Below are 26,137 nucleotides of genomic sequence, written 5' to 3' on the forward strand. Positions count from 1 at the left end.
ATGATTTTAGCTTACTAAATCAGGATTTTTTTTTCTTCCTCTTTCTATTCTTTTTCTGTGATAACTAAACTCTGATACTATTAAGAGGTAAGTTATCACATTTATATATAAATAAAATTTACCTCCAGAAAATAAAACATTGCAACAACTGTTAAAAAACAATTATTGTTAAATTTTAAAAGGAAATTGATGTTTTTAAAATTCTAACCATGCTAAAAAATAGGATAATGTACCATTAAAATCAAAACAACTTCACTGTTCCCACAGTTAAAAAAAACCCAACAAAATATTTTGTATTTTCCTCTCATTAAAAACATGCAGCATTATTACAGCTTCATAGAAAAAAATAATTTTCTCAAAATAACTTTTACCTACCTGTTATGATTTAGGAATGGTGCTTTCCAATTTAGTGCTCCCAAATCAAGAAAACTAGATTCCAAATCATGCAGCAAGCTACATGCTTGCTTTCACTTCCTATGTCTTTGTCAGGGTGGAGAGGAGGATTGGAGGGAAAAGAGGTAAAGATCACAAGTACAAATAAGAACAATTTACTGGAAACAGTGCTGAGATAAGAAGAAAAAACAGTAACAGCAACAATATTAATAACAAAAATGCACAAAATAGAGAGTAATTCACATGCAAAAGTGATCTCCACAGAGCTCAGCCAACCACAGCTGCTCCGCCCCAACAGCTCCCACCAGCTCAGGACCAGTGCCAGTGCACTGTTTGCTCCCTCTTGTGACCAGCATTACCCCACTGCTCCATCCACCACACTTGCTTGACTGGAAGGAATCCCTTCTCAGAACAAACTTCCTTCCCCACCACTGGCAAGGATATCAATTGTATAGAATAGAATTAATCTCTGGGTTCCAGCCATGCCTTCTTCTGCTTACCACAAAACTTATCTGTCCTGGCTGGAACCAATACACAATCATAAACTTTTGACAGTTTTTGATTTTTCTTGCAGCATCCTATATACATATAAAACCCAGAAAAGGATATTATGTATATAGCATACACTATTTTATCCTCTGTATGTACTATGGCATGCTATCTGTACAAAAAAGGAAGGACGAATAATATTAATGATAGACAAATAAAAAAACAAGTGATACACAGTGCAATTACTCACAACCCACCCATTGATGCCCAGACAGTTCCCAAGCAGCAACCCCGAGGCAGCTTTGCCCCCAGTTTGTTAAATGATCATGGTCAACTGTTCTGGTTGTGTGTCTTCCCAGCTTCTTGTGCCCCCAAGTCTGCTCACTGGTGGGGTGCTGTAAAAAGGAAAAGTCCTTTACTTAGTGTAAACACTGTTTAGCAACAACCAAAACATTAGCATGTTACTAAAGTTTTTCTCATCTTAAATAAAAAACGGCCTTGCAACAACTATTAGATAGAAAACTAACTTTATCCCAGTCCAAAACAGGGCAATCAGTTACATGAAAAATTCTGACACAGAGAATAATTTCACAAGTGTTTACAGACCAAAAAATTAATACATTCATTTTAGTTACAAAATATGGGAATTTTATAAAGGAGGAAATTAATCTGGAATTTGGAATTCTTGCCACTTTAGATATCTAGCCCACATATTACCCAAATGACACTGTAGAGGCTCACATCTAGAAGGGAGAAGGTCACTAACCAAAGTAATCTAAAAGGACCATCTGCAATCTTAGTAAGGAGAGGAAAGCAGATATCTAATATCTACAGAGAAAGATACTGTTTAGTCTCTCCTTTGCTTCAATGTCTTTGGAAGACAATCCAGCTATGATAATTTATTCTAGATAAGTTCTCTAATTATTCTGCCCCAAATACATACTCTTTTTTAAGTTTTCTTTTTCTTTTTTTTTGTGTTTACCTTAACAAAGCAGTAAACAATCTGAATGGGAAAAGGGGTTCTTAATGTTCTCTTAGGTTTATACCTCTCTCCAAGCTAAGGATAGTCTAGAAGTAAGGTCTTCTACCTCCTGAATTAATGGTTTAAGGTTTGACTGTGGTAAACTCCACAAGATGTTTTGGATTTAGTTTTAGTCCTGGGTAGATTTAACTTTGGAGTTTTCTTCAGAGATTGTCATCTCAAATTGAATCACAATTACAATCGAGAAAGATTAATAGTACTGTGCATGTACTTCTATCCCCTACAAGTGATTAAATGTTGGGAATGGTAAAAGATGAATAAGGAATGCTGAAAGGACACATTTAATTACCTACTAGATTAAGGAGAAAAAATCTGGAAAGAAAGTAAAATGGATCAATGGATGGGAGCACAGTTTTTAAGCAGTCTGAATCAGGAAAAGCTACAGGAAATAAAAAACGTTCATTTCTTCCAAGCATTACTCCAACCTGATGCTCTCAAAATATTTTGCCAGTTGGTTGCATAGGTATTTCTGACAAAGCAGCTGATTTTATTTACTCTTATTGAGTTCTTCATATTCTGTAGATCACAGTTGAATTCAGCTGTCTGCACAAAACAGAACAAAATAACACAGGGAAGTAGGTATTAAAGCGAAGTTCCATCTGGGAAGGTTTGAATGGAAAGGTGGGAGGCTACCGTGCAGGGAGTTCCCCTGGCAAGTAAGAATTTTGAGAGCAAAAACCTGGCAATTTTCAAATATCATGTGGATTAGTAGTAGTAATGCAGGGACCACTGTATCTCTTAATAGCCATCAGTGAATGGAGAATGTTAAGGTGGTGTTTCTATAGCAACTCCTTCCCACCGCAGCCTACCAAGAGCTCCTAATGCATGTGCACAAGGCAATTTTTAAAAACTTGTAACTGATCATTTGGGCACATTATTAGTGCCTCAAAGATTAAATGGTCAGAGACTTCAGACACTGAAGCAATTAAAGGGTGGGTGGTAGCTGAAATCAAATTTGCTCCAGTATTACTCCTCGGTTCCCCTTAGCACATTTTATTGAGTTACGGCAGAATCCATTCAAGAAAGTGTTAAGTAATTTAGGTTCCATGTGAGACAATTGTGGAAAGTTAGAGAAGGGACCCATGGCCATTTTAACCTGGTGTCAGAAGTATTCCAGTGACCTATTATAGGATGTTTATCTGGAAAAAAGAGAGTTTTGCTCAAGAGGATATTGAAACATGTATACCCTTTTCCGATGTTCATTTCTATAACTTTTTGGACTTGTAGACACATATTTACCATAAACCTTCCAGTGAATCCATCTTGATCCCCTTATGATGCTGTATTAAATGAAATGGGAGTTTCGTGAATACACTGTTCCATATGTGAGGATATGGAAACTCACTTTACCTCAAATAATTTTCTTTGTGAATGAGGGATGAAGAGAAAAACTCCCTCTCAATAGGATATGTTTAAAAGGATCCTTTTTTTTTTTTTCACATACTGGTTTCATTGTGTGCTCCTCTCCCATGCTTTGTATTGGCTGTCTGTCAAGGTCATATGAACTGAATTTCAAATATTACTCATATCCTCTCCTCAATGGCTCATTAGAGGATTTTAAATAAAAGCTTTTATTACCACAAAGGCTGCAACAATGTCTGCATCTGTATGTGAGCAGGTGATCACTATTTCACAGAATTTAAGACAAGATATCACTATCATCTTTGTCGAGAGACCAAAACCCCTGGAAAATCAGATGAATACATTTAGAAATTTTCCTATGGGAAAAATTACAAATATATGGTAATATTTTGCTAGTAATGCAAATGATGTAACAAAAATTATAATTTCCTTTATTCACAGGATAGCTGTTAGACTGGCACTAGAAGTCAAGTGAAAGCTTGCTTGAGATGAGCAAGTTATTACGTGGAATTTGTCAGTTGATCTAGAAGAAAATTTTTTATTATTCTGACTGTAAAATTGTCATGAGATCCCCAGGCTGGTATTCTATATAAATCAAACAGGGTTTTGTACATCTTTATTTCCCCTCTGGGTCCTCTTCTGTAAACAGATATCCTACTTTTATTTAATAGAAGTAAGATCATGTCTATTATCTCAAGACTATCTTAAAGAGAATTAATAATTATTATTTTTCCGGGTGAATCTGCAGTAATTTCATGTACTCTCACATTTCAGTATTTCTCTTCTTAAAATACTAGCTGTATGCAGATCAGATGAACAGTGAAAGACAGTGTGATTTATCCTACGTTTTATGAGTAATAACTAGGAGAGATATAAATTAATTTTGCTTTTGTGTTTTGTGTTCGTTTTTAACATAGTTTTTGGAAGCATTTTCATTTATTTTTTTGTGTAGATTACCTAAATAGAAGAATAACACGACTCTATAGAGGAGCAACTAAAAAATGTCTGTTCCCAATGAGTTTTCAGCAGGTCATTATGTAAAGTGAGACATAACTGTTATTAATAAGTGACTATAATTTTTTATCAGAATTTCATCTAAGGCCCTGCATGAAAATATTGCAGTGCAGAGTGCATTTGTCAATCCATTTTGATTTTCTGCTATGATTTCTTTTTCTAAAGGTGAGTACACTTTTCTGTTTCACCTTTTCTTTGCTCACTCTACTCTAGTATTCACAAAATGGAAACTATGGAAGGTTCAAATTCCATTTCAGTTTTTCTTCACATATAGGATACAGAAGTAGAATCTTGATGGAGACAGGATAAAGGTATTTATGAAAATAAATTTTTAATAATATACTTGGGCATGCAAACATTTATGTGTATGATTATATGCATGGTTAACTTTATAATTGGCTCCATTGAAACTATTGTTACCAACGCTCCATCAGTCAAGTCTTAAACTTTGGTCTTGTGTGTGTCTGTAATATTAGGATCAGTACAGTGTATACCATGTAATAATTCCTGAAATTTCCTTTTCTAATGTCCTTTTCTAAAGCAAAATACTTCTGCAAGTGTTGGAAGTATATTTAAGGACCTAGATTCCAGGTCTAGCACTATTATATTTTGTTTTAATTTGAAATAAAGAGGTTGGAATCTAAAACCTCAGTGCTCATAAGAGTTTCATTTATTTTTTCAACAAATCCAATGGAGCAGAGATTACACTACTGGAATGTGTCTCCATGGAACTAATCTAGCAGTGATTAGGTGCTCCACCAAACAGTGCAGTTGATTCTCTTAAAGTCAAAAAAGTGTTGGCAGCAGTGTCAGAAAGGTGATTGTTTAAGTGATCTGAAGCTTTTGGAAACTTGCTGCACATTATATTTAATGGGAGGTAATTTGCTCTCTTTACAGGAAACACAATGTTGATGCTTTTCCATTTGACTTAAAACATTTCCTCTTATCTAGCATAAACATGCAAGACGAAAGTGCGGATGATATTTTAAATATTTTTTTAATAAATATTTAACTTTGCATTGATTCTTTCTAAGCTTAAAGCCACATGCATTTACTAAGAGGAAGGGAAATAATGTAGAGTATGAAGCTCAGCTGAAGCTTTTTTTCATGACTACAACTCTCTTAGATCTCATCTTTGCATGTAGGAAAAAAAAATGGAAACATCTCCTGTCTGCCCCCTAAGATTACAGAGATAAAACTTCCTTAGTTCAGTGATTGATATGTTCGTCTAAATGTTATTTTTTGGTATGAAAGAACTGCTATCCTCTACACACAAAAATGTGAGAGAGCCCTTGGTGCTCTTAAACCATGGCATATTCACACAACAACCCTCCTGTGCTTTGTGCAGATGTTTTACTAAGGATGAAGTCTTCATCCTTCCACTCAAGAAACACAGACCCTCACCTAATGGTGGCTGTATTAGAGCAGTGGATGATAACCATGTCAGCATGGCTGCTGGCTCTCCCCCTAAGTAACATAAGATTTCAAGAGAAGGACATACAAATTTAGCATGTTAACAAGCTCTGCTCTTCCAGAGGAGAAGTCATGTCAGAGGCTAGATATCTGAGAAAACAAACAAACAATTGCAGTGAACATCTTATCCAAGTAATCCAATACCTCAGTGGTAAGCTTAGACTTTACCTTCAAATTTTGCTGCTTGCTTTCAGTGCTGAGAAAACTATGGTTCTTTTCCCTTGACAAACTCAAACTATGCCCAGCTGCACAGACAGAATTTAATTTCCCTGTCAAGATGCCCAAGAAAGTGTGTTTATTATTTCCACCTGAAATAAGAAGTAGTCATAATGGATAAGTAAGGAGACATTTTTACTCTTTTATCTTTCATCATTCCCAGTGATATATACAAAATTAAATTTAGTAAATGCTCCTTTCATAAATTTAGCTTCAGGTTTTTTCTCTGTACAAGTAAGCACTGCTAAGCTTGAAGTTTAGAGACTCAGGACCAGCTCAACTTAATCTGAAAAACCTATTTTAATTTATTTAGACTAAAATCAGCGAACGAGTAAAAACAATGTGATAGTCTCAAAATAAAACAAAACCCCAAAAAGCTTCCCAAAAATCAAACTTAAAAACAAAACCAGCAGAATATGACAGAAGTTTAAGACACTAATAAAGCTATGAGAAGCTCTTAGTTCACTCCTGAACTTTCCAACAAACTTTCTTGGATATTGTCAATAATCTCCCTAATGCAGTCCTGAACTACACAAAATAGATAACACTCGTGTTTACTCCATTACTTAAGCCCTAATCTTCATGGTGCAGAACCCACTCATACTGTGTGACTGCACAGTGCATAGCATACTGATCTGAGTGTGACATACTAATCACATTTGTACCATTTTAGGCACTATAAAATGTCTTTAGCTATGTTACTGAGCTGCAAACAGCTACGTTTGCTTAAAAGCCAATGTTACACACACCAATGAGCAAAGTTTCAGAAGTTGTTATCCAACTTAGGCATTTTAGTCTAGCATGCTGTTATTTAAGATTGTGTCAGCACTTCTCTTAACTTATTTTTCACCAATCCATAATTAGCTTGTACAAAATTCACTAGGGACTACATTTTAGAGTAGAAGATCTTTTATGTAAAATTGCTTACTAGCATGGAAAGAAATAGCTTAGTTGAAGGTTTACTATAATGTAACAGGAAATTTATTTGTGTTCTTATTTATCCTTGTAAAATAGGGATCTTTTATTTAGCCTATCTCAGTGAAGGATGAGCAGATCACAAAGAGTACAGTCAGTCTCTGAATCCATCTCCTATATTTTCTTCCTTGTCAAAATTCATTCTTTTTATCTTGCATGTTGATTGCCCTTTTGTCTAGTTAGGATAACATAACAGCTCTGCAAAAAGATAATAAAAACCAGTTTACTGTTTTAGTCCTTAGTGATCTTCCAGTCCTACTTTTTTCAAGTTCTCTTCCTTAATTTTATGTCTTGTAATCTCAACCTTTATCAGGTTATTACTGTAGTGAGGTTAAATTTTTCAAATGCTTTATCTTCCCACAAGGATGGAGTTTCATAGATTAGACACCTTCACACTCAATGAGCCTTTATTTTTCTTGGTAACCATTACAGATAAATGAGTACCTCTAGAGGGTGACAAATTCCACTCATGGGCAACATTTTTCACTATTGCTCACTTCAGAAAGATAATGGTATTGTTACTTACTTGCGTCTCTCCACAAGAAGTATTAACAGACATTCTACATTTCTTTCATGCTGGGTACCACATTTTAAAGAAGCTATCTAAATAATGGAGCTTTTTAGTTTTTTTGTTAACAAAGGACCATGACTTCCCATGGATCACTCTGAAAATAATCTGGTTTGTACAGATCAGCTATTTAAGATTTTTACAAGTCCTTCAAGCCTTTCATATACTGGTTTGCCAGTACCTGAACCAGCTTTTCATCACACTTGGGAAATTGATCACAACATTGCTAAATATTAAAAAGATACTTGCAGGGGACATTCCATAATTTTGTTGAAAATGTGAGAATGGAAAGTGATTGCAAAAGAAAAATGTTGCCTGAACATAAGAGTGAAGGGTTTGCATCACATTTGGTCAGTCTCAGATGACATAATTCTGGTCAGTTAGTTTAGGGTCTAATCTGTTAAGCAGTATTAGAAACTGTTAAGTGCATAGTTGCAGACTTAAATAAATATTTACTTATTATTCCGATCTGTGACATACAACTGAAATAGAATGAAATAGAGTGATGTCTCAGTATGTCAACTTTGTTATAACACATTCAGAGACAAACTAAGCAGTTGATTGCAAATAGAAATTTCCTTCAGGAAATTGCTGTGAAAATGTTGTGAGATCGTTTCTTCAGCAGAGTTAATTGATAAATCTTCATCTTCCCCCATTTCCTTTAGTGTAAAATTTGCTTGTAAGAATTGTTTTACCTTTATACTCAAGAGTCATTGAACAAAATACAGGAATGGTCTTAGGAAAGGAAAACAAAACTGGACTTTTCAAAGGTAAGAATCTCAATGCTTTCCTGGTAATTCATGCTTTCATATTGGCCCAAGACATCTTCAAAGTGTGCAGTGTCAGAAAAGGCTGAATGCATTTTTCTACTTACTTTCTCATGTTGTATCAATAGACCATTCTCTCCAAAAAAAAAAAAATAGTTTGAACTAAAATTTCACTTTTTGAATTAGCGATTTAAGTACACAGATGATAGAAGGTGAGAAGAACCAGTTCTATCAATACATCCGATTTTTTAAAAGATATTTGAGGATATCAATATTACCTAACACTTCTTTCTTCATCCTACACTTAAATTCTGGAGAAAAGGCATTTTTTATATTTATCCTGGCAGTACTCGGCACAGGTTTTATGTGGTGCTATGGGGTGCTATATGGTTATTTTCTTGAAGCTCAGATTGCTTTTCTGAGGTATTTCTTCTGAAGAAGAAGAACAAACAATTTTAAGCATTAACTCTGTCATAAGACTCCAGATGTAGCGTAGCTGAAGAGTAGATCCTGATTCTATAATTTTTTCTTAGAGTAGGTAATCCATTCTCTGGAAATCTCATCAGTTGTGGTGATATTGTTTATAAAAACTTGTAAGGACTTACATGTGTTTACAGGTGAATTAATGGTGAATTTCAAATGATTGAGTGCGGTTAAAGCAGCCATCATGATAATCTGCGGGGTTTTTATTTTTATTTCCAGTAGCAAAACAAACAAAACAACTTGCTAGTTTTACACTGCATCTGTTTGTCTCAAATTAAGGTTTCAGTTGTAAAACAGCCTGCTCACTCTCAGAGGGATTCCTGCTGTGGGTAGGAAGGAAAGAAAACCTCGATGAGATGAGTTGAAGCCAAGTTGCTGGTAATTTGCTCAAAGATGCAGAGATAAATTGTGATTCAAACACTCAAGTTATTTTCAAGTGAATATTTAATCACAAAATATATGACCTTTAAAAATACTATTGAAATATTATCCCTTTATAAGTAAAAATAATTATATGCTATGTTTATGTGATCATTACTTCCTTTACCACACATTTCAAATGCTTCAATTTGCTCTCATGCTGTTTACTTCATCTGTTCAGTCAGTAGATGATATATGAGATTCTTAAAACTAAAATTGATGGAATTCTCTGATTTTTTTTTCCCTGAAAGAAATGCTATTTTATGGAACTATTATCCAAATTGATTCACAAACATCAAATTTTATTTAAATTCCTTAACCAAAAATAAATTACAAGGCTAAAGAATGACACTATTTTTGTTTCCAGCAGGAAAGTCAGGATTATAACCATGCTAGAAAAGGGGGAAAATTTCCCTGCTAAGACAGATTTCACTGGTGTTTTCTCTCACAGTGTTAATTATATGTCCCACTAATATGGAAGTTTTACATTTTTTCATCTCAGTACCTTAGGAGAGTTATTTCCCCAGTCTTCTCATGTCCAGATCTTTCCCAAGAAGCCAGAAGGTCTCAGGAATTATTCTTGTATTCTTGCTTCATGTCTTGCAGCACCTCAGACTTGCTGAATGTTCACAGGGCTACTTTCTCGGACACACAGAGCTGGCTTGACACACTCCGTGCCAGATCAGCTGTGTGGTGATAATTCCCTGAGGAGCTAAAAATCAGATTGGACACTATTGCACTTGCCTGGTCAGTTGCACGTGGTCCATGTGTGGCTTTCTGAGCCAGTCCAGGTGTCACTGTCCCTGCCAACCCATCACTGTGACAGGATTACATCACTTGTGGATTTGCTCATGGTCCTGGAGATACTTTAGTGTCTTGAGTGCTTCTTCAGATAAATAAATTCATGCCTTTTATTTTAATTTTGTAACATTTTGATCAAATTCTTCCATTTTATTTTTTTTTCATGCTGACTCAGTGAAAAGAAAGGGGAAATAAAAGAAGGCACTTATACAAGCATGCCAGTTTTGGTCAGCTGTACTTAGTTTAACACAAGATGCTGATTTTGGTTTACTGGTTAGTTAGATAAGCAAAATCAATAAGTTAATTTTTTCATTTAATTTGCAGTATTACATAAAGAGTATATTGTAGGCAGACTTATAGACTCTCAATTTATATGTTTCAATTACTGATGAAAAGGAGCTTATGGAGGTAAAGAGACCATAAACACATATATACTACATAAAAATAATTTTTAGATGTGAAAAATGATCTTATATTGTATAATTGCCAATTCTTTTACAGAATTTACCTGTAAACTGAACGAGGCTAAATCCAGCCAAAATAATAAGATGCAGGAAAATAATAATATGCAGCAAAATATTCAAAAGGTGTATAATATCTATACATCAAGGAAGCAAATTAGGGGTCCAGCATTTTTAAAATTCTTACATGGTGATATGTATTTATATTGGTCATATACTATGTTGCAATATATTTGCAGTGCTATATTTCTATGATCAGTATTTAGTGGTAAAAACTGGGGATCTTTAATTTAGGTGAAGTATATATCCACTTTAATACTAGATAAAATTCCTTTAGTGTTCATTTTTTTCTGGAGAACCTGTGATTCTAAATAGTATTTGCTCACTATGATTATAAGTGCAAGCACAAACAGCCTGAAAGCTCCAAAATACTACAGTAATAGAAGCAAAAATATTTTATCCCCCATGGGAAGGGATCAATTAAATATATAATATGTAATATCTAAACAAGTTATGCCAAAAACTTTATCGTTAGCAAAAGGAAAGGAAAAGGCCATAGATCCTTTGTCTATTGCATACTCCGTTCCTATTTTTATCCTAACCCTGACTGGCATTTTGTCTCGAGCTACAATTTATAAAATGACCATTTATTCCTGCCAATGTTCCTGGCAAAGTAAGGGAACTCAGAATTTCCCCCTTTCAGGTTATCAGGGACAGTATGTCAGTAAAGCCCTTCTGGCAGCAGTCCAGCAGGTCTTCCCACAAGACCTTCCCTTCTGGCTGACTCTATTTGCACAAGGAAAAACACATGTCCTACTTTACTTCCTTGAATGTCATTCAATGAAAACATTCTTTATACTGCTAGATATGATAACTTTTTTGACTGACAAGAAGGGACCTACAGCAGCTAAAATCACAGAGATGTTTAGTTTCAAAATATGGAATACTTTGGGTAGTCGAAATATAATTGCTCAACCTAATCTTCCATCTTCTAACTCATTCTTCCATGGAAGTGAATAAAGCAGCTGCCTTGACATGGTATCTTATAATCAGTTTTACAGCTACATTGTTCTTGTGGGTTAGGCTTCACTTCAAGTACCTCTATATTTAATGTCTACTAACTCTATGCATATAAGGAAGAATTTGGCTAAATGATAGACTCCAGCACCTGCTGTTTTGAAGGACAGCACCTCAGACAATAAGGAAAATGAGCCTTGTGATAAGTAATAAGTGAATGAAAGATAAGAAAATTTTTCTACAGAACAAATTTCCTGAAATTTCCTTTGCTTTAAGTTTTTGTTGGCAGTGCAAACAGTGGGGTGAACCTTTCTAAGGTTTTGTCAATTTAAATGATATAGGGTGCTGCTCTGCAAACAAAGGAAACATTAAGAATCCTTCTCTATGCTTATGAGGAATACAGCTGTCTTTCAGGAGGCATAAATTAGCAGAGACACAAAAGTGATTTCAAAGCAATCTTTGTCTGACTTGTATAACAAAGTAAAAAAAGTTACAGAAATTTACCAACTTAGCACTCATAAAGCAAATCTGCAATTGATTTATACTTCTCTATTTGCTGTAATTTTCCAAGGTAAAATGTGATGTTTAAATATCCAAAGGCAATAAATGCATAATTATCATTATTTTCTAAAGGGTTACAAAAAAAGGAGAGAAATAAGTTCTTTGTTATAACAAATGTAAAGGACAATGCACCTAATTGAAGGCAAGCCAGAGCAAATTAAGACTAATACAGGTGAAGATAAAAATAGATGAAATTTGTGATTGGTAAGTGCTCAGGCACCCAATAATACTAGAGAATGTATATTCAGCAACCTGATATAATGTCTCATTTTTCAAAATTCTCAAGGCAAAAATGGAGTATAAAAGCACTCATCAGTTTAATAACAATAAAGAAGAGCCAGAATACCTAGACTAATAATAACAAGTTGTTCTTGAAAGTTTTATCTCAGAACCAGGAGAAGAGTATGACATAATGGCAAAATATGTGCATAACTAAGTTATTAAAAATGAGGAAAGAAAAGAAAAAACTCCAGCACAATAAGATAAGAGAATGCACTTGGAAGCCTGAACTACAATATCTCATCAGGAATGCATTATCATGAGTCCCCATGGAAAATACACAAACTAATAAAAGTGTAAAGACATCTGCTATAAGGTTTGTTAAAAATCTGATAGTGAAAAAGCAATTTTCTACAAAAGTTCTGGGTTTGGGTTTTTTTAATAAAAATTTTTTTTAAAATATTCTTAACATCACTAAAATAATATTACTGTAATTTACTTTTTGTATTCCCGTCTAGTATTTATTTTTTAGTATACTCTGTCTCCAAAAATACAATAGATATTGAGTTTATTTCTTGAACAGCAGTTTTAGGTCTATTTCCTCATCAGTTTTCGCGATATTGTTAATGTTTCTAAAAGATCTGTTAAAGAACCAAGTCTTCATCTGGGTCTTTATAGCTTACACTTTACTCATTACCAAAATCTCATCCTTGTATAAAAACCCAATTACCTTTTTCAGAAGGAGAAAATTTGAGTTGTCTGAGACCAAGACTTCACCTAGTGCAATATCCCAGAGCAAGAGCTCCTTGTTGGAGTATCAGCCATGACATTTCCCTCCATTGCCAAGTACAGCTGTCACAATGAGAGACCAGGAGTTTGATAAGAAGCTTATAAAAGTGAGAGCTGTAACACATATATTTTTATTTTTGCAGTAGGGCGAATACTCATTTGCTTGGTGTTGGATACTGAAATGCAAACATGAATGCAAGAAAGTTCAATTTGATCAAGAGCCCTGTAAAACCACAAATGATAGTGAAAATCATACTCTTGGGAACAGCATCTTATTGTGGGATTTATGTCATCTTGTTTAGAATAAAATTCATAAAGAACACATACTGTACAAGTGGACCAAACAAGTTATTATCTTTTTAGGAGCTTTTCCCAAGCATTTACTTTTGTTTGGACAACTTGTGTTCGACTTTTTTTCTTACTACAACTAAACTCCTGACAAATAATCTACTAAATTAACTGGATCCAGTAGACAAATAGTCAAGACCGGGAAAAGTACTAAATCTCTGAGGCTTTACATAGTCTTTTTTTCACCTGATATTGCCAGGAAGAGTCCAGATGCTGAGGCACTAAGGAGTTTTCATGGATTTTTATGTCATTGAAAACCTGCCTAAAGAGGCTATGAAAGAAAAAATCGTGAAACACAATAAAACGAACAAAAAAAACCAAACAAAAACCCAAACCCAAACCAAACCAAATAAATCCAAACTACAGCCACTTTCTAAGTATAGTTAAACTGTTACATCATGTCAGTAAAGCTCTCTTACTGAGGTTACATATCTTTATTATGTCTGGCAAAGAACATTTTCTCACAGAGAGCTGACAAAAATATGGTTCTGCCATTGTGGTCTACACAACAGGGTTTTGCTCCTACAGCTAAATCAGTCTCAAATGACACCAGATCTATCCTAAGGGACATGGATGTTCTGGCAGAAGTCTGCAGCATAAGTATACCATCAAACAATGGAATATAATTTCCCCTTATATTGCCAAACAGGTAAGTACATAAAGAAATTACATGAAAAAAAATAAAGAGGTATGAGCAGCTCTATACAATATTAGTCATTACTGTAAACATGTTAAGACCTTAAGGTGGAAAATAATGTGATCTGAGAGACAAAGTGAGAAAAACAGGTTAACCAATAATTTCTCAAAGTGTAGGTGAAGTTCTATGTAATATCCACATGCATAATTTGGTATTTTTCTTAAAAGCAGTCAATTATTATTGTCAAATCACTGTATTCATGTGTGGTAGAAGTGTATGAAACTTTATAAGAAGGACATTTTCATAAAGCAAGTTCCATTTTAAACTAGAAATAGAATTCAACTAATACATCACAGAAGAAAATTAGACAGAAAAATATATCCTTCTGAGAGGATGTAATGTAGCAGCAAAGGAATACTTTCAGATCTTCAATACCAAAGATGTCATTTCTGTGAAGAAAATTTTGTGAGTGAAAGGGATATTGAAGGCACACATCCAATCCCTCTGTCTGATATATGTAGTCAGACTCAGCAGTCCAAAATCAACAGACTGCATTAAACCCAAAAAGCATGGTCATGAGAACAAAAATGTAATCTCTGGAGATAAACCTAAAACACGATTTTGAGAGTATCAGTCTTGATAAAACGAAAAAAAAAAGTCTGGATTTTTGTGTGAGAAGTCAGAACTTTATATTGCTTCTGGTTTATTTCTGTCCTAAACCTGTATATATAACAGCATTCCATTACAAGGGCTCTGATGCAGGAGTCATGCACCAATGGTCTGTTTAGATATTGCCAAGTATTATATTGTTTTAGCATCTGTAACAATGCAATAAAGTCCAAATATTTTTAACTGTCCATGTGCTTACATGCCAAATGCTTGATGTGAAGATAGAAGTCAGAATTATGTGTGCAAAAATTCCCTAGCTATGTGGGTCTGCTTAGCATTTCATGCACACATATTGGGAAAATTTATTTTGCATGAGTTCTTTAAAATATTTGCTATATATGTTTTGGGTTTTTTTCCTGTACTTATTTTTACCTTTTTCTTTTATAACTCTCAAAAAATTAGTAGTGAATTATTGTGGCTAGATTAAGTTTTATACTCATCTGCCTTCGAGAGAAGGGAAAATGCTTTGGCAACTTTCCTAGGAAGCAGAGATGCAATAGAGCCACAATTCCTTCCTTTTGCCGGTGACAGCTCCCTCCCTATATTATCTCCTCAGACACTGGGACTCCTCTAGCTGAGTCACTCTCTCTCAGGTAGTGCAGCTTATCCCAGGAATGAGCTCTGAACTTCTCTGTCCAATGTTCACCACACCACACGGCTGTGAGGAATCGGGCTGCTAGACTTTGACAGACAAGCCACAATAGATACCTGCAACAATTCTATACTCATTGCCAGCTCAGATGTAATGATTGGGACAATTACAAAGGATTTATTTTGTTTTGTCTGGTTTAATTTCCTGGAATTTTATATTTGGAGGTTATTTGGGGAGGGGATGAGGGTGGGATTTTGATAATTTAGAAACAGAATTCTCCTTCATCTTGCAAATGGCTACCTCTTATATTTGATAATGGAAAATCATCTGGGGAAGCTTGAATCCTGAACATACACTCTGATCATTTATATTCCTGTTGACTGGATCCCTGGCACTGATTTGGATTTTAAAAAATATTTGCAGATCTAATCTTTGGTAAAGATGGTACTAACTCCAAATTTTTCAGATACATACTAGCTGCTATTTTGGGGCCTTGCACACTGTTGTCAGCCTCAGGATTTCTTCTAGTTAACAGGCAAAACAAAGCTATTGATTTTACATTACTTTCTTTATGGCACAGAAAAGGTTTACAATTTTATATTTTAATCTGCTTCCATCAGAATTCATTATTACTTTCTTACTTCCACTTAAAAACTTAGTAATACCCAAAATCTGAAGCTTTCCTCACAGAAGTTCTATATGAATATCTGATTTTACTAAATCCAGAAGAATTTCACATTTACTGTAGTATATGCTTATTATTATGCTTATACAGAGCTCCTAAGGCTATTTCAGGTAGACTTTGCATCAGCTAAAAGTATGTCAATTGAGAAATCCCTCTGTTAAGGTCATAGGTCTCAAATTAGTTCATTTAAGGCCAGCACAGTGTAAAGTATTTGAATTAAGATGACCTCAGTTACAGTTTTCTGTATTAAAGCTTTTTTAGTTAATGCTCCCTAGGTCTTTTTCTTCCCTGCAGGACACAAACTGCCTCTATTTAAAGTCAGTAGAAATTGCTGATATTCTGCACGGAGGAATAAGGTCTTGAGATTAAGAAGCCTCCATTAACAACACCTCAGTTAAGATGCTTTTCTTTCAGAAATACCTGCTAAAAACAGCTTCTAAAGTGATTTGGGAGCACCAAGCGCCTGACCCTGTATTTGTAGAAACTCTTAAAATGTAGGTAAAGCAGTCCGACAGTTGAGACTTAACAGTGGGGAGACTTGTTTTATTTTCACTTTCTTACTTATTTTTAACTTAACATTGGTACTGATAAGACAAAGGACAAGATATGGAACTAAAATAAGTATGAATTTATAACATTCAGTTACAAATTGAGCATAACCTTCTATTAACTGGGATTACCAGATGTGATGTCCCAAAATGATGTCCGAGGGAATTACCTTCACAAGATATGTGTCTTGACTGCTCCCCCCTTCTGCCTTCTCGGATGCTCCTAGCTGCAATCAGCTGGTGGTTTGTTTCAGTAGTACTGTAGAGCTATAATCCTTGGTGAACTCAGTTGTTCCGACAGGAGAGTGGAGTTATACGTGGTGCTCGAGTTACCTTCAGCATAAGTTGTGTGGAGTCATTTCACTTTCATTTACCAGGACCTACGGAAAGCTAATGCAAATAAACTAAGGACCACAGTTAGCTCATTTGACTGGCATCTCAAACTCAGTGAGTTTGCTCTTACTGAGTGAACATTTGTTTAAGTTAGACATTACTGTGAGATAACATCCTCAGTGTACATAATATTGTGTGTGTAAGAATTATTACTAATGTAAAAATTCGGATGAAGTTTTGCTATTCTTCAGCTTGGTAGGTTGTAGGCATAATATTAAGTGTTCTAAAGAGAAGAAAAAGCATATGCATCAGACTTTTACTTCATTGTTCAGTTAGGCTCTTACTACACAAGGAAAATAGGTCATGCCTTAAATTTGTTAGGGGATACCTATTTATTTTTAATCACTTTGAATTATCTATGAAGACAATTTGAATCCGTTAAAAGCGTAAAAATATTATTAGAAAAAGGCTTGTTTAAAATAATTTCTGTTTAAAAATGGTTATAATTAAGAGTCTTACTCCTCAGGCAATGCTGCAGTTACCGAAGTACTGAGTTTCAAGTTGCCTGGCTTTTAATTGCCGCAAGAGGTGTAGAACTTAAGTATAAAAATAAGTATGAAATTCAGGTTTGTCCTATAGTTATAATTGTGGTGTAGCTGAGAAACAGGGCTGTGCCTGTGTGCACACCTGATGCACTCAAGTCATTAACTCCTTGGGTGATCCAGAAACTCCCCATGTATACATCTGCATAGAGGAGATAATGGAGTAATTTAGACAATAGACTGACTTGAGACAGTGATTGACCGAACTTCTAGCCACCCTTTCAATTAAGGATTTGACTAATTGGTGCAGAAGCTCTCCTAGTGGAAATTTGAGACTGCCCTGAAGATTTCCCCCAGGAAACCCTGCAGTGCCTAGACCAATTTCTGTGCTTAAATATGTTGATTAACAACCTGCGTGGAGAAATGTGCTATCTCAGAGACTCTCAGGAGGTTCCTGCCACAAAATTGATCAAATTGTATGTAGAAAAGTCCAATGGGGCAGTCTTTTGTAGACAGTTAAGAGAATTAGGAGATGTTTTGTCTGTAGCTTGAAATAATCTGTTACAGTGGAGCTTGCTTGTGGTGGGGTTGTCTCACAGAAGCAGTGAAAGATGAACTGCAAGAACTGAGCAGAGCAGTGGATTGAGGAGTCTCAGGCAATCTTGGTGAAGACATTGCTGCAAGGACCCTTCCATTGGGGGTGCCCATCTCTGTCTGGAGAGCCACCTTTTGTTCAAGAGACCTGATTCCCTACGTAGGACTTACCCCGTGCTGAGATCCCAGTAAGATTTTAGCAAATGGTCCACCCGTGGGTGTCTTTGAACATAATTGTGGAAAAGCTGGTGGTCTAGTCTAAACTCAGGGGAAGCAGTGTCACCACCACACCATGCTATACACCAGCTATCTTTTAGGCAGTTAAAAACATGAAATTCTTCTCTAAAACTAAGAGTGCTGTACTAATCACACTGAGATGCAGGTGTGCTTAGGGCACTCAGGTTCGCCATTCACACTGAATAGCTGCACTGTCTCCTGTATCCTGTGATGCAGCTGTGATTACACAGCTGCAAAAACTCTTTCCTCCACCATTACCCTTTTCCTCTTCCCTCACCTCCATCTATGTCAGGGTTGAAACATGTCCTTGATTTTCTCAGATTCAAGAAAAATACCTCCCCCACTAAATTTTCATTCAAATATGATTAATTTAAACCAAACACAAAACATTAAGAGTAACTCAGAGTGGGAAAGCAAGGAAACTTTCCTGCACCATGTTAACTAATTAATCCTGCAAAATAAAGCATTCAAAGAAAATTAATAAATGAATGGAGAAAATGAAAGCCACTCAGTAAAAAAAGAGAGCATTCATTTGAAGCTCGACCTTTGTAAACTGCTAGTAGCAGACTAAGTTACCTAGTTGTAGGTAACAATGCCATATCCTCCCTTGAGCAGGCATAAGTTCACAGCGGCAGAACCAAGAGTGATTCAAATGAAAACTTCCACAGCAGAAGGAAACAGTTATTTTTCAGCTCCATCAGTTCTCCAGTGTGGTTCATTGCACAGAAGTAAGAGCAGGTGTGAGAGGTAAGCATTGTTTCTGGCAGTGATAGCATATGATAGCTTAAAGTACTTATAAACACCAGCATCTCATATCCAATGTGTTTCTTCATAGACAAGCCAAGAAACCATTCCAGAGTGTTTAAATGTCTATTTAATATCACATTATACAGCAAGAGGCGTTTATTTAGCAGCTGAGAATTATATCTGTAAAACTGAGTGATTTAACAGGTTCTTAACCAAAATATAAATACTCTTAAATATAGAAAAAGAAATTGTTTCAATGCAATCCACAAAGAAGATTTATTACTTTCATTCTTACAGTTTTTCACAGAATCGAAATATTCTGAGTTGGAAGGCATCTACAAGGATCATTAAGACCAGGTCCTGGCCCCACACAAGATCATCCCCAAGAGTCAAACCATGTGCCTAAGAACATCCAAATGCTTCTTGGATTCTGTCTGGTTTGGTGCTCTGACCACTTCCCTGGGGAGCCTGTTCCAGTGCCCAGCCATCCTCTGGATGAAGAACCCAAATAAAAGCCAGGAAATCTATGTACCAAATGATCCAGAGCAGATTTCTCTAAGTTCATAGAAAGTATTTCAGTGTAAACCTACATTAATTGTGTAAAGCTTAGAGAAAACAATAATATCTTCCATAGCAATTTTGTGCTCTAGAATGAGATACGAGAATTTCAGATAAAATGCTTACCGAAGTGCTCAGATATAGAGAAAGCATCTTTAGTTCTTGGTGTATGCAATTTATCTCTCATAAAAATGATCAACAGCTGTCATATTCACAAGCAACACAGAGGTGCTCAAAGCCTCTAAGAATGATCATCATCAGCCATGACTCCATTATCTGAGATTCAGACTGATGACAAATGATTTATTATCTATCATGGTAAACAAGATCAGCAGCTGCTTTGGTGCATGGCTAAGAAGCTTCTAAGAGCTATTTAGAGTTGAAATCCAGTTAGAGTCATTAAAAAAATTCTATTTACTTCACCATGAAATTATATTAAATGGATGATGTTATTGATTCAGTAGATAATGTTTTTACCTCTAAATCAGAATTCATGCAATGTCATATTTGGGACTGTGAATTTAGTATTTTGGTCAAATGTGGAGTTGCACTAGCTTTTAAAATCGGAAATTATAAAATCAGATAAACTTTCAGAAACACGAACTTGTCCTCTGTCTAAAAAAATTGAAATCTAGTACCCTAAACATTTACACTCGTAATCCAAAGTATTTACAAAAGTATTTCTTATAGAAGGGTTTCTATAAAGCCTATAATTCTAATTTTAAGTAATTTTATTATATTATTTATATAACTAAATTCTGGTTGTTTTTTTTTTTTCCATGTGCACAATATTCTCTGCTTTCCATTAAAAATTAGTCTATTTTTTAGTATATTTTGATCAGTTCTAGTCTGTAAGAGGGAGACCAGGGAAGGTTCCTATACAAATGAAGAACTGTTTAAAAGGTAGTAATAAATAAATAAATAAATAAATAAATAAATAAATAAATAAATAAATCAGGCGTTGAAGTATACTATATTTATGAATGCAATCTTAGTGAAATCTTTGTTTGGACCAAAGAAAACTTAACAAAAGATCCAGAAAGAAGGATTGATAGTGAGTTGTCAATGTCTGCAATGAAACAAAGTTATCCGGTGTAAATGAAAACCAGTTGTGAGGACTGAAGAAGTCTCACACAATCAAATACCTGAGACTCCAATGACAAACAGAAGTCAGAGAAGATAAATATAAATCGAAGCACAGTATCAAAAACAATCAGATTTTCATAGATGGAATCAGAGCAGCCTGTTAAAGCAGCAGAATGCATACTTGGGACTACACAGATAGTTATACGAATACTTTAATGCAGTGACAGTCAAGAACAGTAAATAGAGTGTTAGGAAAGGAACTGAGAGCAAGGCAGAATTTTTCTGTGCCAACAAGAATTTTTTTATGCCACTGCATCACTCAACTTCTCCCCAGATTCCAGATCTTGAAAAATGTGTTGATTTTTCACAGATTGTTTTGATTTTAGAAATAATACAAAAGGACTGGAGAAAGACAAACGTCAAAGTCACTTTCTAAAAAGCAAGAAGGGGTCTACCAGGTCAGCCAGTCTCTCTCTGACCCCAGTAGAGCTCTCCAAGGAGCAAGTTCCCTTAGAAATTTGTGATGACTTGGAATAACCCATATGTATTTGCCAAAGGTAACCTATTCTTTATAAACAAGATTTACTTCTATGAAGAGTTTCCCAGATCTGTGCATGCGATGGAAAATCCTTATTTTGAATTCAACAGTGCTTTGTGTCTCATCTGCCACAGTGTCTTTGTTGGGCAATATGGTCCAGATGAATGGACTACTAGGTAAGTAAAAAATTGGATGCATGATCATGCTCAAAAGGCAGTGGTTCATAATCTACGTGTAGACTGGTTATAGGTAGAGTTCCTCAGAGACTAAACAGGGAATTTATCATCTTTGCTCTCTTTATCAATGACCTGAAGGTCTAGGTGAAGTGTGTTTTCATCAAGTTTGTAGGTAAGTTTGAGACAGGGCATGCAGTTGATATGCTTGAGAACATGGCTGCAGTTGAGAGACATCTAGAAAGGCTAGAGAATTGGGATAATAAGATCCTTATGAAATCCAACTATGACAGCTGCAAAGTCCTGTGCTTGAGGCGCACTCACCCCCTGCTGCCAGGGATTGGCCAGGGACTGACTGCCAGAAAACAGTTCTGCTGGAAGGACATGGTGGGCAGCAGGCCAAATATGCGTCATCTCTGTGCCCTGGCAGAAAAGTTGATTGCATACTGAGCTGTAGCAAAAAGAGCATGGCCAGTAGATCAAGGGAAGAGATTATTGCCCATTATTCATCAATTAAGAGACTCCATCAGGAATGCTGCAAACATTTTTCAGGACCTTGGTACAAGAAGTGTTTATAAAGAAGATGGTAAAGGGTCTACGAGGCATGGCCGAGGCCACTTGGTTTGTGCAGCCTGGAGAAGAAGAAGAGACAGAGGGGAGACCTCATCATGGTCTACATCTTCCTCACAAGGAAAAGCACAGGAGCAGGCACTGATCTCTTCTCTCCAGCGACCAGTGATAGCATGGCATGAAATTGTGTCGAGAGATGTTTAGCTGGGATATTAGAAAAAGATTCTTCACTCAGAAGGTGGCTGGGCACTGGAACAGACTCCTCAGGGAAGTGGTCAGAGCACCAAGCCAGACAGAGTTCAAGAAGCATTTGGATAACACTTTCAGGTACTCGTGATTCTTTGAATGGTCCCATGCAGGGCCAGGGCTGTATTTCTATGGTCTCCGGGGGTCCTTTCTAATGCTGGATGTTCTATGATTATATGATCCTATAGTAAAGTAGAAAAAGGGCAGCAGAGTCAAGATCCCAGAGTCCAGTAGAAAGTGACCAAAACGGTTGAGGGTGGAGCACTTAATCTGAGAGGAGATGAGGCTTTTCAGCCTGGAGACAGAAAGTAGCAGCTTTCTATTACATAAGAAGAGGCTACCATAAGACAAAGCCAAGATCCTTGTCAGCATGAGCAGAGGGAAAAGAATGCACTATCATAAGAAATTGAAACAAGGCAAGTTTGAAAGGATGTAAGGAAAGGGATCTACTCTACAAGGGTAATTAAGCACTGGAAGAGAATTTCCAGAGAGGCTATGGGATTCCTGTGTTTGGAAGTTTTCAAAACTCAAATGGACAGTGGAAACCAAGCAATTGGATCTAAATTTACTGTCCACCCTGCTTTGATAAGAGTCTGGGATAAATGACCTCCCAATGTTCTTTTCAGTCTCAATAATTTGGTGATCTTGTGTTCACATGTTTCTAGGACCCAAGTGATTTGCCAGAAATAAATAGTTCATAGCTGAATTTATAGCAGATGGTGATATTTGAATAAGCCTGTTATCGATTGTGATACTAAACCTTATATAGAAAGCAGAGGCAGTTAAGACTGTAAAATGGAAGGATGTGCCTCAGCAGAGATCTAGTACTTTCCAATATGCAGCAAATTAGATGATGGAAGCAGAAATGAGATTTATTAAATTGACATAGCATATAATTTTTGAAGTCGTAAACATAAATTGCAGGACAGATTCTAAAATCAAAACAATTTTGTCAAATTGAATAATTATTTGGGAAGGAGAAAAAAAATCAATAAACATAAATGCAAGACTCTGCCTTTTGATTAGAATATTTCTTAATCCAGCTGACTACCAAACTAAAACTGGAGCTGAGAAACATTAGCAGAACATGCATCAAACATGTTTTGTAGTTTTAAGAGTATAGAAAAGCACAGTGAAATGCATTAACCAGGCCTGAAATATAGGCAGCAATATTTTCCATCTTCTACTGCTAGTACAGCTTCTGCTGGGTCTTTCACAGACATCAAACTACAAGAAAGATGTGGGCAGAGAGACCCCATGTCATAAATTATCAGAAACAATATTGAACCCTACTCACATGACTTGTGAAGAAGGTTTGAAAGAACTATGTTTTTTAGTCTAGACAGGGAGACAGAAAAGAAACATAATACCACTTCTGAAATATGTAAAAGGGTCCTGCAAAGTGAAAAAAACCAATCTGCTTTCTATCTGTGTGGAGGACAGGTCAAGAAGACATGAAATGAAATTGCAGCATAAGAGCTTTGTGTGACATTAGGAAAACTTTCTGACTTTAAAAATCGCAAATCACTGAAATAGACTGATAATGAAAGTGGTAAGAGTCTGCATAAACTGTGGACTAGGGAACAGGCTAGATAGACCCCTGTCAGGGATGCTAAAGGTATAATTGTTTCAGCCTGGGGATGGAGAGTTGGAGCAGATGACCTCCAGAGAACTTTTCTAACCAGAGGCATAGAATCATGGTAAGGGTCGAACATGAAGTTTCTCTTCCTAAAGGAATGCATAATTTCACAGAAATGGAAAAGTTCATCCCTTATGGAAAAAAAAAATTCTCATACAGTTGTGCTTTCCAGTAGTGATAAGCAGTTCCACTCTTCCTAATGTGAGGAGCCCTAAGGATAAGACTGGGCTCAAGCATTTCACGGCTTTGAAAGGCTTTTCCTGCCAAGCATAAATTAAAATAGAATGGATGGAAAGATAGAAGTTTGAAGGGAATGTATTTTAAAAATGAATGAATGTCCAAATATATTCAGAAGATGTGATCTCTGAAAGCTTATGAGTCCTGTTTGTTGAATAACCAACTGCTTATTTCACATAATCATTTAGGTTGGGAAAGACCTCTAAGATTGAGATCATAATTTCCAGCTGGAGAAGAACATCAGTCAATATAACAAAAGATATGGCTCCCCAGCAAAACTCCTGGTGTTCAGAAGCTTTGGAAGTTCTCAGCTGATCCCTTCTTCATTGATATTTCACTATGTGCTCTGACCCTTCAGAACAAACCCTAGAATCACATGCCAGCAGTCAAGTACCCTTGGAAATGGATGAGTCTATCAGGAGACAGGAATATTATAATGTACACTATAAGTTACTTAGCATTTGCACTCTATATCACACAAAGCTTTTGCAAACACAAGAACAGCCTTAGTAACTCCCTTTTCTTTCTGATAAAATTGGAGGGTTGTGTTGGTTCTCTGTACAATTGTTGCTAGAGTAATTATTATAGAGCAGCAGAGATGTAAAAGTTAGACCCACTGCTGGAGATAATCAACAATTACATTCACTTCAGTGGAAATCTGACAATTTATTATATCTCACTATCAGGTCAACAATGCCATGTGTCCAAAGAAATGAATCAGTTTTTAAAGTTGAAAGGCAAAATGCCAACAGGTTTTTAGTTTTCTAATTTGTTTAGAAAATTTATTTTAAAAATAATTTTATTTATTTAGCTCTCTAATTAATAGTCTTATCAATATGATATTCTTTTCAAGATAACCTATTAAATATATTTCTCTTTTTATAGGGTTTCTTTTTAGGCAAATGTATACTAAAAAATGCTACAAAAGTATAATTTCAAAGTGGAAATGGCAGGTATTGTTTTTGCTAGTGTAGTGATCCAGAGCATGTTAAAGACTAGGAGTGCCATATAGGAAACAATTATTCTGCCTTTGAGAGGAAGGGCTAGAATTAGTTGCTCTTTCCGTTGGAAAGTGAAAAGTAGAAGGAGATCTCTGAGCATATTCACCAGTGCTGAAAATGAGAAACATTCCCTGTTGCCGAGGGAGAGGAGGAAGATTAGCAGTAACTGTCCCCGAAGGTAATGACTGCTTTCCCATAGTCTTTGATCATTCTTTCAATAAGAATAACAGGAGTGATTTGCTGAAGTTGTGGCATAGGTAAAAGAGGTTGCAGGGACCACGGTGATTTTGTCAGCTGCAGCCAGGCATAGGACTCTCTGTCGGCATAGGTATATTTTGGATCCAAAAACCCTGCACATTTCCCTCTTATAGTCTTTGCCTAAGGATTCTAATCAGGACATTTTAATTATTATTAAGCCTCAATCCATAAAAGCTTAATGCTTGCACAATAAACTACTAAAAAATTTGAAGGGATTTACCTATCTGCAGTTGTGCATAACAGCTTGCAAGATGAGACCTTCAGCAAGAGCTCCAAAATCATCTGAGGAAATTAGAAGCTGTCCTTTCAAGTGTCCTTGAAAATGACGGTCTCAACCTAGACCCCTGTAGTCATGGTAGTTTGTTCAGTCTATTTCCATGTGAATATCAAACAGGCAATTTAGAAGTCTAATTTTTACCCTCCCTTTACTGTCAAAAAGGAATTAGACCATATGAAGTCATCAAGGACTATCTGAGGATTTGCTGTAACACCCATCACCATGGTATCTAAGTGCTTCCTGAAAAGACCTATTAATCACTGTGACTAAGCGTTCCCTCCTACCTGATCTGTCAGCTGAACGGCTGTTACTTGGGATTCTGATTTATGTTCTCATGATTTAGCTTAAATATGGGCATCAAGTAGGACACTGGATAAATTCTCTCTTTTTGAAATTATCACAGGAAAAGGCTCAGTTTAACAGATGAATTTGTTTCTCCTAGGGTGATGGGATTAGGCAAAGAGAATCGATTTCTGCAACAAAACTGTGAATTTCAAAATTAGGCTGGAGTTAACAAAGGTAATGGCATTAATTGAGTTACTAGTGCATTTTCTGACAAAACAATTTTCATC

At 35.8% G+C, this 26,137-nt stretch overlaps 2 long non-coding RNA genes across 5 annotated transcripts in view; both read right to left on the bottom strand.

The window, feature by feature from the left end:
• The window catches only part of LOC148224431 (uncharacterized), a 90,310-nt gene extending 80,152 nt beyond the window's left edge, over positions 1 to 10,158 (bottom strand). Inside the window, exons 1-3 of one of the 4 annotated variants that reach the window (XR_015802601.1) lie at positions 9,708 to 10,158; positions 1,140 to 1,277; positions 376 to 480 (exon numbers count right to left, since the gene is read on the bottom strand). This is a non-coding gene — a long non-coding RNA (uncharacterized LOC148224431). Of the gene's footprint in view, positions 1 to 375; positions 481 to 1,139; positions 1,834 to 5,941; positions 6,070 to 9,707 lie in introns of those variants that run through there. The other 3 variants (XR_015802602.1, XR_015802600.1, XR_015802599.1) reach the window with 3 other exon arrangements.
• Positions 10,159 to 12,934: 2,776 nt separating this feature from the next.
• LOC148224432 (uncharacterized) lies at positions 12,935 to 25,741 on the bottom strand. The gene is made up of 3 exons (XR_015802598.1): positions 25,509 to 25,741; positions 16,700 to 16,919; positions 12,935 to 13,113 (listed from the first exon to the last, which is right to left on the bottom strand). It is a non-coding gene; the product is annotated as an uncharacterized LOC148224432 (long non-coding RNA).
• Between the last annotated feature and the right edge of the window lie 396 nt (positions 25,742 to 26,137).

The sequence above is a fragment of the Sturnus vulgaris genome, chromosome 3 (genome assembly GCF_052056855.1).
Source record: "Sturnus vulgaris isolate bStuVul1 chromosome 3, bStuVul1.hap1, whole genome shotgun sequence".
Taxonomy (NCBI): domain Eukaryota; kingdom Metazoa; phylum Chordata; class Aves; order Passeriformes; family Sturnidae; genus Sturnus; species Sturnus vulgaris.